This window comes from Otolemur garnettii, unplaced genomic scaffold, assembly GCF_000181295.1.
Source record: "Otolemur garnettii isolate 467f Iridium unplaced genomic scaffold, OtoGar3 scaffold00001, whole genome shotgun sequence".
In the NCBI taxonomy this organism is placed as follows: domain Eukaryota; kingdom Metazoa; phylum Chordata; class Mammalia; order Primates; family Galagidae; genus Otolemur; species Otolemur garnettii.
Genome location: NW_003852396.1, coordinates 45,144,696 through 45,163,745, shown reverse-complemented (window position 1 = coordinate 45,163,745; position 19,050 = coordinate 45,144,696). Strand labels below are relative to the sequence as shown.

Sequence of the window (19,050 nt, the reverse complement as noted above, 5' to 3'; positions counted from 1 at the left end):
ATTGAAGCCATTGGTTGGAAACACTCTCTAAGTAAAAGAACATATTAGTGATGAATTTTGACAAGAAAATACGTTTCTGCATTCAAATTTGAAAAGCAGAAGTTTTTCTGGAAAACTAATTTCTAGGAGAGCAACAATTTTGAAATAAGGGTATCAAAAAACAGTTATAGCTGGTCAATTTGATAGAATTACTTTCCATATTCAAAAAGTCCTATATTTATCTCTACCACACAATCGTTCCATCTGTGATGTTCTAGTAAGTGAACTTGTAAACATTTTAAGAAGAAACTTTGTCTTGATTCCAGAATATCTACCAGTTTGTTGTTGAGAAGTAAAACAAATGAGTGAATATCTGTACTTCTTCAAAATAAAGACTGTCAGGCATGGTTTCATTATCCTCTTATCTATCCTCATATAAAAATTCAGTGGAAGAGTTATTTGACTGTTTCTTCTTTCTTTGGGATAGATATGAGGCATTTTATTTGGGTTTCATGACTTTATATTTTATTGTAAAATGAATATATGAAAATATCACTGATAGAATTGTTAATTGAGGTTCATGAGATAAGGCATCCCAAATAAATTTTTGTCTTTGTCTAAATGTGTTGTCCTTTCTAGTAGTCGGTATTAATATGCATGTGACAACTTGTATATATAAGTTGTCTATATACGTGTTATAGGTAGTATATTGTAACTTGCATATATATTGATGTTTATATTTTCGTGGGCATATAACAGCGAAAATATGTGTCATAATACCATAACTTTTTTGGAATCTGGAGATAGGAATTTGTGGTGGTGTATTGCATTGGAAAAGTTGGTTCTCTGAATGTTTTATATATTGGTATGCTATCACCCAGTTGACACCATTAAATAACAGGTTAAGTGGAGGTTAAATAAGATAAAATATTGAAATCACTTGTCTGATTTAAATACTATATTAACAGATATTAATATGAGTTCATCACCATAAGGTCTATTTAAATATGTATGTTACTGATGATTGAGAACCAGTGAAGTTTTACTGGGCTTAGAGACTTTATGTCCATCACTTCCATTATTTCTGAAAGCTTTAATTTTGTCTGAGAAATACAGTAGGAAAAATGACATATGTATGTAATATATAAAAATATGTGTGTGTTTGTGAAGATTACCCTATTTTATAGGAAGAAGCTATTTGTATTTTTGATAACAGCGATACCCGGGTCTTCATTCAAATCTTCAGATAAATAATCATACTACAGCTTTTTCAATATAGCAGGTCTGGTCTCTCTTACATGGAGAGAGAGAACTTGCAGGCAAGGGAGCAATGGAATATACATGCTTGTATATGTGACCAAAAGCAGTTTGAAAAGTTATGACTTGTGAACATTTGGTACTTTGTATCAAATCTTTTTTTTTACAAGGAGTTTATTCTCTTGGTATTAAAGATTTTAGATTTTGCTTCTGATACTTGGAAACTTCTTTGGAAGGTCAGACAGAGAGTGAATAAAAGAGCTTTCTTTATTTAACTCTTGTGTAGCTCCAAGGAATTTTATCCTCTCTCTGCTATTCTACGTTGTTGAGAGTTGACTTTCAGAGTGTAGAAGTGATTTCCATTAATTATAATTAAACTAGCATGGTGTAATTCTAGACTGCATTTTGTTCTTATCAAAAATGGGTTTGGTTTCTATCAATATGTAGTGTTTGTATGACAGAAGGATAGTTAAGGAAAGAATTTATTGAAATAGTACATTACTAGTTATGGTCTCTCTTATAAGCTAAGAATATATGCATGTGGTATATTAATACACATAACTTTTGTTATGGATACCTCCCCTTGTTTTTAAAAATGTATATCCAGTACATAAAGAATTCGGCTGTATACAAGATTCATGATTTTCTTTAGCTACTTACGTGATCAGTCATTTGGTGAGAAAGTAGCTCATGGTGTAAAGGAAACACAATTTCATTTAGATTGGGTTTTAAGCAAGTCATTGTTTCCTCTGGAAAATGTGAAATCGGTGAATGGGCCTGTTCTCTTTGTAGAGGATTACAATAACACACGGAAGCTTATGAGTGCTTCTGACAGATGTGTTGGCGGTTTGCCACAAAGTGAAGGGTGCGGCCCTGACTGACAACTTGCAATTATATTATGATGAATGGTTCTGATGTGTGTTCAAGAGAAAACCACTTTCTAGAAAGTGAAAGTCATACATACGGTTTCTATAAAAAAAATCGGCTCAAATAAAGTATTATAACTTTCTATTTTATTTTAGCCATTTGGTGGGCTAACCAATTTGAGTGCTCCTCCTTTCATAAATGTCTCTGGTTTTGATAAATCAAGGACCATATCCAAATTTTTGCAGGGAAAATAAATTTGACATAATTTTTGGCACCAAAATTACTTTATCTGTATTTTGACAAAACTGACATCTCCAAGGAAATCTTTAACTCTTCCACAAACACTTAAAACATATACATATGTTTATGGTGTGGCCCATGAGAGTACTGAAGGTAAGCATTCAGAAAGAAACTGCCCTTTTTTGATCAAATGACTTCTGATAGTTTTGGTTGTTTGTTTTAACATTGAAAGACTTAGTATTCAAACAATATGGGTGGACCAATATTGAAATTGTTTCTGCTCTTTTCTGATTTATTTTGTCTTAATAAAATCTGAGTGTGGCATCAAAATGTAGGGTTTTTTTGTTTGTTTGGTTTGGTTTGGTTTTTTTGTTTGTTTCTGGCCAGGGCCGGGTTTGAACCCGCCACTTCCAGTATGTGGGGCCAGCGCCCTATTCCTTTGAGCCACAGGCACCGCCCCAAAATGTAGGTGTTTAAGAGTATATCTTATTGGTATATAATTTCCGAAGCTGTAATGCATAAAATATGTATTAACTAAACTGGCACTTTTAACTTTATAAATTTAAAAACATTGACTGATTTTCAAAGGGCAAATAAAATAAAAAGGTGAAATTAGCTTTTAGATGTATTTTACAGCATAATACTTAAAGTATGCAATTTGTAACTAACTTTCAACATATAGGCATTGAATATCTTATTTAAAGTACTGTTATTTTGACAGTATAAGTTTCTATAATTTTCTGAGGTGCCAAAGGCATGACATTTTTTGAAGTTAGTCAAGGAGCCCCTATTGAAAATATTTAGTAAACCGTATTGTGATTAAGAGGTAATCCAGATACATGCTATTAGCACATAAAGGAATATAGCCACAATAACAAACTCTTCAAAAATATTCATATAAAAGTAAAGCATTAATAATATTTTCAAAATATAGTCCAAAAATTGGAAGAATTATTATTGATTTGCCCCATAGTTCTCAACATTTATTATACCATTATGCCTTATGTAAGTGAAAATTTGGTTATATAAAAGGTTTGAAATAGTCCAAAGACAAGTTTCTTAGGAATTTTAATGACTTTAGATCTAAGTTTGCTGTATGTGGTTTTTGTCCTCTGACCTTGTTTTTCTCTAATTTCCTTTGTAGTATCTAGGGCTTATCAACTGTAGTATTTTAATAGTGGGAAATTTTCATTGTTGCTTAAATAAATTATCTTTTACAGTAAAAGGATGGCAATGTAGAAACTATAGCATTCTAGGGCAAGAATCAGGAGTCTTGAAATTTCATTGTAGATAGAACTTCTTCCTTTTTTTTGAGACAGAGTCTCAAGTTGTCACCCTGGGTAGAGTGCTGTGGCATCACAGCTCACAGCAACCTCCAACTTTGGGGCTTAAGTGATTCTCTTGTCTCAGCCTCCCAAGTAGCTAGGACCACAGGCACTGCCTCCGGCTATTTTATTTTACTTATTTATTTTGTTGTTGTAGCAGTTTGGCTGGTGCCGAGTTTGAACCCGCCACTGTCAGTATATGGGTCCAGTGCTCTACTCACTAAGCCACAGGCACCACCCCTGGCTATTTTACTTTCGGTTGTAGTTGTCGTTGTTTGGCAGGCCTGGGCTGGATTTGAACCTGCCAGCTCTGTTGTATGTGGCTGGCACCCTAGCCACTTGTGCTACAGGTGCCGAGCCATAATAGAACTTCTAAGAAAAAAAAGGATATTCATATAACTTTTTAATGTTTTGGCTCAGTGCACGTTAATCTTCCTGTGCTTTCTTTTCTCTATATGGAATTGACTCATCATTTACCATTCAAGCCTATACGTTTAAGAACAAGAATGTGAAGTTTTTGTCAGATAGGGTTTTCTTTTGGATTTCTGTTCCTACAGGCCTCTGAATTTTCTTTAACCCATTAGATATAAGTGGTATTCTAGCCTCATCTTAATAATCTGAGAATCGGATGTCATTTAGGGCTTGAGTCTTTATTAATACATATAAAGGGATCTGTAGTTTTTATCTTTATCCACATTCAAGTTGGTGAAAAGACATTATTTTTATCTTTAGATTTTCTTTCACCATCTAGTTTATCTAGCCCCCATATTTCTCCTTTTTTTCAAACTGTAAACTTGTTGTTAGTGCTCTGGAGCCCAATGTCTCTGTTCTTTTTTTGGTTTTTATCTGGAAGAGGAGTATTCAACAACCATTTGCAGGTGCAAGCTAAGGCCTGTTAGAAAGCTTGGCATCTAAGCTATGAGTTCTGAGTAATATTTTCTAGTGTATCGTTTTGATCAGATGAAGTGTGTATTTGTGGGAAGAAAGTAGATTGTATTGTTTTATGCTTGTACTATAGGTCATAATTACTGTACTGTTTATAGGATAATAAACTCGTTTGGCAATTATGTGTTGTTGAGGTATTTGAAACATTATTTGTTTTTAACTTAAAAGCTCTCAGGTAGGTAATAATTAGATTTCATTTGGGATCTTTCATTTAAATGGAAGTAACTTGGAATAAATTGTGTATTTGTTTGCTTAAAAAATTTTCTTTTTGATTCTTTGGCATTTTGAGAGTAAGCTAGGCTAAACAGTAGTAGCAAAAGGGGGAAATCCGTTTTTTCTCTTACATGATTGAGGTAAGGTGACTCAAAATTTCACAAGACTTTGGTAAAATTTGGCCAGAGTGCTCACTCTTTATTATATCATTGATTTTTTTTTTTTGTGGTGACAGTACTTATACTGCCTATCCAGGCACTAATTGCTTTTCATACATGATCTCAGTTAGTATTCACAATAACCCTCTGATATAGACACTATTATTATTTTGCACATGTTAAAATTGGCTTAACCAAAGGAAATTTGGTGGCAGAACCCCACATTGTATAAAAGAGAACAGAAGCCAGTACATTGTAGAGCCTTATTCCATTTATATTTCTTTTATTTGGAGAGGATGGAGATCAAGGTAAGCATAGTCTTTTCCAGACTTCTCTTCCTCCTGAGTATCACTGTCTAGAACTCGATCATATGGCCAGTAACCCTACCACAAAGAAGTCTAGTAATGTAAATGTTTTGCTTTTCCAACTCCTCTAGTGGAAAGCAGTTGAGGAAGAAGGGGATTATGTGTGGCTTTTAGATTGCCAACCAGGATGGGTGCGGTGGCTCATAACTAATCTGAATGTTCTGGGAGGCTGAGGCAAGAGGATCGCTTGAGCTCAGGAGTTTGAGGTTGCTATGAGCTAGGCTGATGCCATGTCACTCTTGTCTAGGCTACAGAGTAAGACTCTGTCTCCAAAACAAACAAACAAACAAAAAAATTGCCAACCATCAGTCTCTCATATGCTATAATTATAGCTTAAATCTTTTGATTTAATTTTGCTGCTCCTCTGGCAAAGTCTCTAACTTTGCTGAAGGAGGATTTATGCACACCTTCTTTTTAAATCTGAGAAGTCACATTTTATATCTTTTTAGACAGAATTTTGAGTGACATTTGTAGAAAATATTAGAAATAAATTTGGTAAATGTTAACAGTAGTTAAGAACATAGATTCTGGATTCAGACTCTCTAGGTTAATATCCCATTTCTGCTATTTATTAGCTGTCTGAACTTGAGAAATTTTCTTAACTTCTCTGGCCTCATCCCACAGCTTATAAGTCTTAAGGCAGTTCATACATTTATAGTACTTCAATATACTCGTATATTCAATATACTCATATATTAATTATATTATAGCAAGTACCATCATATCAAGTGCTCAAAAACTGTTAGTAATTATTGCCATTCTGGGTAGAAAGAGAACAAATGACTCCAGGAAGACTATAAATAGTCGTGAAGTACAATATGAATCTGTTCATGTTTTAGACCATTTATAAGATAGGATCTAAGATGGTATTTACTGCCTGCTTTGCAGAAAGCTAAGACAGCACTTTAAGTGACTTCAAGTAATAACAAAAAACTAGATAAAAATTTTCAAAGATAGTGAAAAGCATATTTAATTTCCCTGTGTAAGTTGCTATTTCAATTCTAAGTCCATTACTATCTGTGTCTACCCTTTCCAAAATGTCCCATTCTCAAAAATTACCCTTCTTTCCCCTCATCAGAGAAGCCCTTTTTACAAGTGATCTTAGGTGATAGGAGGAAAAAGATTGCACACTAAAATACTTAGTATTTTGTTAAAATAATTCACAACAAGATGCTAATAACTAATTAATTGGCTTAACTTAGCAAAAGAAGAGGTATTTTGTTCTAAAGATGAGCTTATAAATTGCAAGGAATCCTTGCTTTCTGTAATACATAAGAAGGATTTAAGGAAATGTGTTATAAAGTATTTTGGGTATACAAAAAGCTGAAATCAATTACTTAGATTCTAGAATGTTCAAGAGTCTGCCACTCTTTATTCATTAGTCTTTTATTCCTTCTCGTTTTATTTTTCTAGCATAATAAGGAGATTTTAAAAAGTAAGACATAGATTTCTAATGCCCTTTGTCTAGTCTATTTGCACACTATTACATTTCCATGCCATGATAGGGTAGTAATTTGTCATTAATAACTGAAAGGCCTAATAATTGATTTAAAGGTAATAACTTAGTTGAGATTTTTGTCTATTATCCAAGGGTTAGATGTTTGAAAATATTTTAATATAAAAAAATCTAATTGTGACCTTTGTATCATTTCATTTGCTAAGGATTAACTTTAGTTTGGGGCAGTATGATAAATACAACCTCTTCAACCTTTTTAAAAGAATTTAACAAATTCAGAAAAGTGCAAATAAGGGAACTATCATTTATATTATTACCACTCCAAATTAAACAAGGCTAGTATCTTGACATATTTGCTTTAGGTTATGTTTAAAGAAAAATAATTTTATTGCTTTTATTAAAAATATATATCCGTTTGTGGAAGAAATCAGTATAAAAAGTATGAAAGTAAGGACTCTTCTACAAATGGAACTTTGCTCTGGAAGTGAGGGCAGATGTAACCTAAATATTGTACTCTCATATTAATTTGAATAAAGTTTTAAAAAAAATATGAAAGTACTAAACAGTAAAATTTACACCACTACCCAGATATTCTTATTAATATCATATATAAATCTACTTTTATACATTTATATAATTTACTAATAGAAGCATGAGTGAAGGCAGGCACATAGAAATGGAAAGTCTTTTGAAAAGTGGGGTGATATTATATATTCTACTGTAAATAGAAATTGATGCATTTTATTTCACTTTAATAGAAGAGAGGAAACTAAAGGAGTTGCTGAATCCCAAATAAATGTTTATTTTTAAAGATAATATTTGCTAAAAGATTCCCCCTTAAGGTTTAAAAACAGAGGAGGAGAGACATTATGAAAAATTAAGAGGTTTTCTCATTATATTTAGTATTTAAAAGCTACATATTTATTTTTGAAAGAAACAGTTGGTTTTCTGCTTTAAAAGATAAGGGCATGATATACTCTAACACTTTCCCTTAAATCTCTATTCCTCTGCTTTTCATTTTTTATTAGTTATTTTACTTTTGCATTGTTTAGGTTTACATCATTTATATTCTTTTTTGTTTCTGTAATTCTCATAGATGTTCAATGTTTATTCTATATAAACACTGCAATTACTACTAGTTCTTTCACCACAACATCTCTTTTTCTGCCTTTATTTCACTTTCTTAATTGGCTGAATTTTATCATTGAGAACAACTCTTCACTCCTTCCTTCAGAAGGATTAAGGTATATAGTACTTCCAAAGTTCTATCACGTTTGAGTCTACTTATCTGCCATCTGCAGATGTGAATGACAACTTTCTTCAGCATTATATTCTTGGTCATGCTTTCTACCAGGATTTTTGTTGATATTTCCTCCTATTGCAAGTTTTCTTTTTTTAATTGAAAATCTAAGAAAATTATTTATCAGCATTGAGAAGATAGTAAGGTAGAAGTGGGGAAAACTCAGCTGAGGCAATATTCAGCTTATATTTTGGGACTGAGCTGTCTTTTCTGAGATTTTGTGATTTGGCTTATATTATAGTTCAGTCTGGCTAATTGTGAATGCGATTAGGTCTGTCATTCAGAAAGATACTTTTTGGATCATTCAACAAATGTACTGTGTAGACTTACAATCTTTATATCTGTCAGAAAGAGTGCTTTTACATATTGTCTATTTCTCTTTATTTTGTTTTTCTGCTATACTTCAGTCTGAAGATACAAAGATAACAAACCTGTTCAGTTTACTTCTCTTCAGATTTGAGAATATTAATGACAATTCTCAGCATTGTGTTGACTCACGCATATCATTTCTGTTTTCTTCCTAAATTGCCATTTGATCTCTAAGTCATCAACCCCATTATTATTATTGTTATTTTTGTAGCCCAGCATCTTCTTTGTCTTCTTCTTTCTTTTAGAAACAGGGTCTCCCTGTCCCCTCCTAGGTTGGGGTGCAGTGGTGTGATCACAGCTTAGTATAGCCTTGAACTCCTGGGCTCAAGGAGCCTTACAAGGAGCTAGAACTATGGTACACTCTATCTATCACACTTGTAAAATTAGAAAAAAAAATTTTTTGTAAATACAAGGTTGTTCAGGCTGGTCTCAAACTCCTAGCCTTAAGCAATTCTTCCATCTTGGCCTCACAAAGCGGTGAGATTCTAGGCATAAACTGCTGTACCTGGCCAAAAGCTAGCATCTTCTTAAGGGACTTTTTTCAGTCTCTCTACTGTAAAGCTTCAGGGTAGAATGGAGTTACAAGCTTTACAGTAGAGAGATTGAAAATGACAGAGGACAGGAAACAATACAGAATTCTAGAAATTCATCTGAATATATATAGGAACTTACTTTGGTCTGATGTATTTCATTCGTTAAAAGCTATTTTTGATTTACATCTTCTGGTAAGATTCTTTAGAAATATTTACAATAACGATTTAAAATCAGGTTACCTGTTTTCTACATTTGTAACTGTTGTTGTAATTATAAAATATTGTTTGGTTTGAAATAATCACCACATTACATACTTTACTAAAGGTTGTGAAATTACTTTAGTCCATAAGGAAAGAATAAACTTTTAAATTAGAATGATAGTGTGATAATGCATACAATATATTCTGCTTTGAGACAGTCTACCTTTGTTGTTCAAATTTTTGTTAGATGGTAAAATTCATTGCAGTTTAGGGGATTTGTAGTAGAGAAACTGTAAGTGTTTATAAATAGTGGTAATTTACGGATTTATTATTTGTGAAGTAGATGAATGAACAACTTTCCCCCCTTTTTTGGTTTCTAAATTCCTAGAGTCTGCTAATCCTGGCCTAGAAGGGTCCTTACATAGCTTTAAGTTTATGTGTTCTTTAAATGAGAGATATTTATAATCTTAGGTGAGTGAAATAAACTTTGATCATTAACAAAATTTAAAATCAGAGGCCTTTACATCTGGAAAGTAAAAAAAGGAAAAATATTAAATAACTCTTAGATGAAAGGGAGAATATATTACAAATATTACAGATTTTAGAAGAATACTTATAAGGAAAATTACACAAAACAAGGCCAAAAATTTTTAAAAAATCAAAATAACCTTAAGTATCTTCTCTGACCACGAAAATAAAACTAGACATCAATAATAAGAGGAACAGTCAAAACTATACAAATACATGGAAATAGATATACTTTTGCATGACCAACAGGTTAAGGAAGAAATTAAGAATAAAATTTTAAAAATTCTTTTGAACAAATGAACATAGAAGCATAATATACCAAAACACATGGGACACAACAGAAGTCATAGTTAGAGGCAAGTTTATAGCAATAAATGTCTACATCAAAATACTAGAAAGATTTTAAATAAGCATCCTAATTATGTACCGTGAGGAACTAGAAAAGCAAGAGCAAACCAAACCCAAAATTAGCAGAAGGAAAAAAAAAATAATGAAGATTAGAGCAATAAAACTGAGACTGAAAAAAAATGCTATCAATGAAACAAAAACCTCATTTTGGAAAAGGTAAACAAAACAAAAACACTAACTAGACCAAGAAAAAATAGATAAAAGAGTCATCACAATGGATACCACAGGATACAAAAGATCAAGAGGTTACTATGAACAACTAGATGCCAATAAATTTGAAAACATAGAGTAAATAGATAAATTCCTGGACACATCCAACCTACCAGGATTGAATCAAGAAGAAACAGAAAACCTGAACAGACCCATAACAAGTAACAAGATTGAATAAATAATAACAAGTTTTCCCATAAAAAAAAAATCCAGGACTGGATGGCTTTACTGCTGAATTCTGCTAAACCTTTAAAGAAGAATAAATACCAGTTATTTTAAAACTATTCCAAATAACTGAAGCAAAGGGTAATTATTTTTATAGCATTCTATGAGGCCAGCAGAACTGTGATACCAAAACCTGATAAGGACATAAGAATAATAGAATACTACAGGCTAATTTTCCTAGTGAACGTAGATGTAAAAATTCTGAACAAAATACTAGCATATTTAATCCAACAACACATGACAAGGATAATACACATGATCAAGGGGTTTTTATCCCAGAACGCAAGGATGGTTCAATATATGCAAATCAATGAATGTCAAACCTCACATCAATGGAATAAGGGGAAAAGCCACATAATCATCTAAATAGATACTACAAAAAGCTTTTGGTAAAATTCAGCTTTCCTTCATGGTAATAACTTTTAATAAATTAAGGCTAACCAATGCAATCAGGCAAGAGAAGGATATAAAGGGCATCCAAATGGGAGAGGAGGTCAAACTTACTCTTTGCCAATGATATGACCTTGTACTTAGAGAACGCCAAAGACTCACCACAAGGCTCCAGGAGGTGATCAAGAAATACAGTAATGTCTCAGGATATCCACAAAGTAGCCTTTGTATATGCCAACAACAGCCAAGTTAAGAAGCTAATCAAAGACACAATTCCCTTCACAGTAGCTTCAAAGAAAATGAAATACCTAGGAATATGCCTAACAAAAGAGATGAAAGACCCTTACAAAGAGAATTATGAAACCCTAAGAAAAGAAATAGAAAAAAATATTAACAAATGGAAGAGCATACCATGCTGGTACCTGAGAAGAATCAACATTGTTAAAATGTTTATACTTCCCAAAGCAGTCTACAGATTCAATGCAATCCCCATTAAAGTACCAACATCATACTTTGAAGATTTGGAAAAAATAGTTCTTTGTTTCGTATGGAACCAGAAAAAAACCCATATAGCCAAGGCAATTCTTAGTAATAAAAACAAAGCCAGAGAGATCACCCTACCAGACTTTAGGCCATGTTAAAAGTCTATAGCGATCAAAACAGCATGGTTTTGGCACAAAAATGGAGACGTAGACATTTGGAACCAGATAGAAAACCATGAGATAAAACCAACATCTTATCTTTGATAAAACACCTGATCTTTGATAAAACAAACAAGAGAAAAGAATCCCTATTCAATAAATGGAACTGGGAGAACTCGATAACCACATGTAAAAGACTGAAACTGGACCTGAAGCTTTCACCACTTACAGAAATTGATTCAAGATGGATAAAAGATTTAAATTTGAGGCATGAAGCAGTAAAAATGCTAGAAGAAAGTGTGGGAAAAACTCTTGAGGATGTCAGCCTGAGAAACAATTTTAGAAGACTTCAGAGGGAATCGTAACAACAACAAAAATAAACAAATGACACTTAATTACATTGAAAAGCTTCTGCACAGCTAAGGAGACAACCAAAGCAAACTTGACAACCTTCAGAATGGGAAAAGATATTTGCATATTACAAATCTGACAAAGGCTTGATAACTAGGATTTACAGAGAATTCAAATTAATCAGCAAAAAAAAAGAGCTAACAATTCCATGTATTACTGGGCAAGAGACATGAATAGAACCTTCTCTAAGGAAGACACACAAATGGTGAAAAATGCTCATCACCCCTAATCATAAGAGAAATACAAATCAAAACCATCCTGTGATATCACCTAACCTCAGTAAGATTAACCCGTATCTCAAAGTCCCAAAGCTGTAAATGCTGGTGTGGATGTGGAGAGAGTGGAACACTTTTACACTGTTGGTGGGACTGCAACTAATATAGCCTCTTAGGGAAAAGGTATGGAAAAGCCTCAAAGAACTCAAATTATTTCTCTCATTTGACACCACAATCCCACTACTAGGAATCTATCCAGAAGAAAAAATCATTTTATTGGACATTTGCACTAGATTGTTTATCACAACTCAATTTACAATCACCAAGATGTGGAAACAACCTAAATGCCCATCAACTCAGGAATGGATTAACAAACTGTGGTATATGCATACCGTGGAATATTATGCAGCCATAAAAGGATGGTGACTTCATATATTTTGAATTATCCTGGATAGAGTTAAAACACATTGTTAGTAAAGTGTCACAAGAATGGAAAAGCAACTATCCAATGTACTCAATACTAATCTGAAGCCAGCAGATGATCTAATGTGTACCCACATAGAAGAAAACTCATTTAAATTCATGTTGAGGGGAGAGGCAATGAGGGCAGGAGAGAGGGGAGATAGGATGGTGTGCTCCCACTGAATGGGCATGGTGTGGCGGTGTTTGACACACCTTTTGAGTGCAGGTCATAGCCACAAGAGGGACTCTACCTAACAAAATCAAATATTTCGACCTGGTTGGTTGTACCCTCAAATTAGCCTGAAATTTAAAAAAAAGAAATTAAGGATAGAAGGCAAATATCTTGGCATAACAAAGGCTGTATATGATAAAATTAATAGATAGCATCTATTAATGGGGAAAAGATGAAAGCTTTTCTTCCAAAAACTGGAACAAGACAAGGACACCTCCCGAATCAATATAATACTCTTATTCAACATAGTACTGTCAATGCTACCCAGGGCAATCAGCAAGACAAATAAATAAAGGGCAGCCAAATTGAAATAGTAGAAGTGAAATTGTTCTTATTTGTAGATAACATGATCTTATATATAGAAAAACCTAAAGAATTCTATCAAAAAACTCTTAACTGATAAACTTTCAGGATACAAAATCAATATACAAAAATCAGTAGTGTTTCTATACACTAAAAGTGAACTAGCTGAAAAAGAAATCAAGAAGGCAATGTCATTTGCAATAGCTATCAAAAAAAAAAAAAAAAAAGAAAGAAAGAAAGAAAGAAAAAAGAAATACCTAGGAATAAATTTAACCCAGTGAAATATCTCTTCAAGTAAAAATAAAAATATAAAACACATTCTTTTGGCAAGGCTGTGAAGAAACTGGTATTTTCATTTTGGGGGGGAATGCAAATTGGTAACACTCTTTTAGAAGCAAATTTCACAGTGTCTATCAAAATAACACATGCACTTTGTTTTGACCAGCAGTTCCCTTCTAAGAATTTACCCTAAAGATATTCCTTCAGTGATAGGAAAATGTATATAAACAATGCTGTTTGCTACAGCATTATTTGTATTTGGAAACAACCTAAATATACATACATAAGAGAGTGGATAAGTTATGCTATAGTCACAAGTACTGTGTAGCTATGAAAAAAGATTGATGAAACTATAATCTAATATGGACTAATTTCCAATGTAATCCAATATACATATCAAACATTATTTAGAGAATGGTATCTTCTGTGTAGAAAGATGAGAAAATATACACTTAACTGTTCAATTGTGCAGAAAGAAACTCGTTACCTATAAATGATGAGAGAAAATGGAAAGAAAAGGGATTTTGTGTGAGAAGGGTAGAGTGGATGGGTTGAGGTGACACTTCTCTATGTTTAGTGTAATAGTGACTTTTAGAACCATATTACTGTTTCTTATACAAAATATACAAATAAAATGGGTGAAAAGGTAAAATGAATACAAACAGAAACAATGGAATTTAACTGCTTTTTGTATGACATAACAATATTTAAAGTGTGTCAAGTGATAGGTGTGTGCGTGAAACAAAGCTACATAACTTTGGACCTGTGTTTTGAGTGTACAATCTGTGTCTAAAAAACAAAAGTATTAAAAAATGTACTCTAGAGAAAGGGAGAGAGAGAATTTGATTGATAATACAAGTGAAAACTGTTAACATTTGAGAAATCTAGATGAAGGCTATATAAGAATTTTATATACTATTTTTCTGTATTTTTGTGCATTTGAAGTTAAAAAAAAGAAACTTTGACCACGTGTTTTTGTATGCAAAATGCCTCTCACTGATCAACATCTGAAAAATATCTTATGGTTTTTCCCAGTTACTTAGACCTATAATTGTGTTGTGATATTTTGTAATTACTCCAAGTGCCATATGCTCACTGGCTGTTTCTTGATGACTTTAAGGAAACAAATATACAGAGTCCCAGGTATTATGGATCATTGCTCGCTCCATATCTGATCAGCAGGTTACTTGAAGGTATATCAAGGATTCGATTCAGTGGTTCACAATAGTTTCTTGCAAAAGTTTAAAATGAGAGGCATAGAATGCTTTCCCTTTCTATAGTACAAATTGAAACTATAATAAGTGGAAGGTAATTACTCTTGGAAATTTGTTTTGGTCAGGAATGCAATGGGAGTGATTAGGACTCAGTATTGTGCTAGAGAAGAAGTTATATCTAAGAGAACTCTACGGGTCCGTGGGAAACTATAAATTAGGATGAAATCAAGGCTATTGTTCTTAGTCATTTTAACGCTTGTTGGAGGCGCTTTTCAGTTCAGAGCTCATCACTATCATTGTTGTTATTAATATTTTTATTACTGTTGTTATCTTTGACAGAAGCCACTTGAAATAAACTACCTGATTATCAAAATGTTCCGTTTGCCTGCAAATGTTTATGTTTATGAGAACATCTTACAAGACCAAGGCCTGTGCATTTATCTATGCATAACTTGTCTGTGCATAACTTGACCAAACTTGTGTGAGGTTTGAGAATAGAGTAGGTGTTAAATAAAGAGTTAGCAACTAATTGAAATGGTAGATTTTGTATGGAACTGTCACACAGACCATGGAATCTTCTTTCTCAGCAACTGATTATTTTTCCATTCAAGTTTCTTAATCAAACTCAGGAAAGACCTTCTTCTCTGCACTTTGATCTAAATGCATCATTGATCTGACCCTAGGATGTTAGCACAGTTTTCCTTCCTGTGGTGAATCACAAGTGTAGTTTACTGCAGTAACACAATGCCTGTGTATATTAAGTATGTGTATGGAAAATATATAGAATTTCATGTGTAAAAAACACTGTGTTGCCTGGCCAGGGTACTCTAAAGATCATATTGCTACAGATACTATCATCCTTGAGACATTTACTGGTATTGTGTACAGATCTTTTCTTTAAATGTTACACGTGTGTGTGTGTGTGGCTTTAGCTAATAATTTACAAAGCTTGCTGTCTGGAACATTGTCTCTTTTGAAGAGTACACTTTTAGACTGACTGGCTTTATTATTTTTGTTTGTTCGACAATATTGCATGTCAGCTTTAGCTATCCTGAGAGTGTTTTCTGCCCATCTTGGTGATAGTTGTCTCCCTTACCTTAGTTCAGTACCAGGCCTATGTTTATACATTTTATACGTTTTACTATTTTTTCCTGTATGCATTCAAACCAGTAAATGTACATACTCTTTGTATACTGAGGACTGAATGATTTTCAGGATTACACTTTTGATATGCCTGACTTCCCATATAGTGGTAAGAAATTGTTAAGCACCCAGATTGCATGCACATATAGAGCCAACACTCATTCCAGTTGAGTTCATAGGTGTGTTCCCTTTGACGATACCGTTGTCAGATTTGAATAGAGGATTAAGAGGCACATGGAGTTCATCTTCAGGCTGTGCAGGGATCTTATGAAAGAGGCTCTGTGCAATCAAGAGAACTGGGCAGTGTTAGAAATTTTCACAGAACAGTATTTAGTTGAGAATTTGTTATCATTCTCCCCATTCCCTCTCAAAATAATAAGGAAAGAGAACATCTTTAGATTTTAGTATTGCTTTCTGTGGCTACATTTTTCCTTTCAAAAGCATAATTTTAGCTTTTGTTCTCTTTTCACTCACAATGTAAATGTTAAAAATGAAGCCAGTTTAAAATTGATATAAAATTTGTGAGCAGGTAGAATTTTTCAAAGTTCTGGTAATTACTTAATTTTGCTACCTTACCTCTGAGAGAAATGATTCTTCTAACAGCTAATGGCCTGACCCAGACTGCTTTGAATTTACAAGCTATCATTTTTCTGTAGGTCATTTTTTCATATAAAAGGAAGCATTCCATTATTAGGAAACACTACACAAAAATCCAGAGCTGAGAACATATTTCAGAAGAATTTCCTGGTGGAGTGGATAGGTATAAAAAGTGCCCTGAATGTGCCACCTTAAGTTGCATTTTCCCCTAGGTTTGTTGTTGTTACTTGAATCTTTGCTACTATCAGTACACTGAACATTAGGGCTATGTGACTCCCTTTGAAATATTTTTTTTTGGTATCCTTAGCCTAGCCAAGATATGCTGATATATTAAAAGAGAAATGAAATCTATGGTAGAACAAAAGATAAATAATTACAGAAAATAAACATGGTATTAAAATTAAATGTACAAAATACTGTTTACTTATTGTAAGATCCCAGTAAGATTTACTGCACTCTAAGTCTTATCATTCACTCATTTTTACTGATTCCACATATTTTTGTTTAGTGTCTACCATATGCCAGACACTAGACATATACCAGTGAACAAGAAAGATGGATTTCTTGATCTCACTGAGCTTATAGTGTGATAGAGAGACTTGACGGTGTAGTAATTATTAATATTATATAATAAAGTACTATGAAAGTCATGATTTGGATAATATAACATTCCAGTGGACTCTAGTAAAGTCATCTTTGAAGAGATGACTTTTAAATTATAACTGAATAAATAGAAGTTAGTTAGATAAAAGGGGGGTAGTGGATTGTTGCAGGCAGAGGGAAGAGGATGTGTAAATGTCACAGATGAGAGAATTTAGCAGATAGCGGCTGGTGCTTTGAAGGAACTGTAAGAATTATAGGCAGATTGCAATGTCCCAAACCTGTAATCCTAGTACTCGGGAAGGCTGTGGCAGGAGGACAGCTCAAGGCCAGGGGTTTAAGAACAGCCTAAACAAGAGCAGGACCCTGTCTGTACAAAAAATAGAAAAAAATAGCACAGTGTAGTGACATGCACTACCTGACGTCTCAGGTACTTGGGAGGCTGAGGCAAGAGGATTGCTTGAGCCTGGGCATTTGAGAGTGCAGTGAGCTGTGATAATGCCACAGTATTTTAGCCAGGCCACTAAGTGAGACTATCTCAAAACAAAACAAAGAAAGAATTCTAGTAGGGGCAGTGCCTGTGGCTCAGCTGGTAAGGCGCTGGCCCCATATACCGAGGGTGGTGGGTTCAAACCCAGCCCCGGCCAAACTGCAACAATAAAATAGCTGGGCGTTGTGGCAGGCACCTTGTAGTCCTAGCTACTTGGGAGGCTGTGGCAGGAGAATCGCCTAGGCCCAGGAGTTGGAAGTTGCTGTGAGCTGTGTGACGACATGGCACTCAACAGAGGATGATAAAGTGAGACTCTGTCTCTAAAAAAGCAAAGCAAAACAAAACAAAACAAAAGAATTCTAGTACAATAAGACCATGGAGTAGAAGAGAGAGTGCCCAGTAGAAAGAAGAATGGCTAGAGAGATGAGTGGGTTCCAAAATTTATGGGGGATCCTTTAAGTTATATGAAGGAATGTGGACTTTATTCTAAGGAAAAATGTTTGGAGGATTTGAAAACATCAGTTGAAAGAATTTTGTTCCTTCCTTGACTGCTTCATATAATGGTGACAGAAGTAGGAGTCATCTTACTTCTAGCCACAGCAGCTAGACAAAGTGACCCCTTTGTTGGACAAAGGCATAGGTACATTCATTTTCAGACACTGGGATTTTATAATCTCTGTTCCTGTTCTGAGGAGCTTTGTCTGTACATAGCCAAATATCAAGTGACCTCTTTTTGCCATAGGCGATAGTTGTATTCATCTCCAGAGTAGACTGCTAAGTTAAATATTTCACCTCAACAAGTGTTCTGTGTCTGCTAGATTAGCTATCATTGTATTGATTTGTGCTATTTAATAACTATAGATTGTTAATAAATTCATATAGTAGATAGTGTGCTTATTCAAAATTTTCTTGCCTCTTCATGGTCCTTTAAGTTTATATATAAATTTTAGAATTATCAGTCAAATGAGTATAGATTTTATAGATTTATTGTTTCTTAAAAAATTTATTTTCAATTTCTCATAAATATATGGAAATAAATGTTTTTATATTAGCCTCATATCAATGATCTTGCTAAATATGCTTATTAATTCTGATAGTTTTCTTTAGGCTTTAAATTCATTTCCATATACACAGTCAAATTGTGAATAAGGAATTTTATTTCTTACTTTCTCCCATGTATTCTTTTTTAAATTTATAAACTTAAATTTTCTATAGGAATTTTAGATTCACACCAAAGTTGAGTGGAAAGTACAAAGTTTGTATATATCGCCTAACCCCTGTACTCACAACATAACCCACTGTCAACATCCTATACCAAAGTAGTGCATTTCTTATAATAGATGAATCAATGTTGACATCATTATTGGCCCAAGTTCATAGTTCACATTATGGTTCACTCCTGATGTTGTATAATCTATGGATTTTGATGAAAGTATTATATAATGACATGTATCCACCATTATAGTATCCATATAGAGTAGCTTCACTGACCTA

The 19,050-nt window shown here is 33.5% G+C and overlaps 1 protein-coding gene across 3 annotated transcripts in view; it reads left to right on the top strand.

Moving 5' to 3' along the window:
• SOX6 (SRY-box 6) overlaps positions 1-19,050 on the top strand; it is a 499,579-nt gene that overhangs the window by 208,472 nt on the left and 272,057 nt on the right. The gene's annotated exons all lie outside the window — the stretch shown is intronic.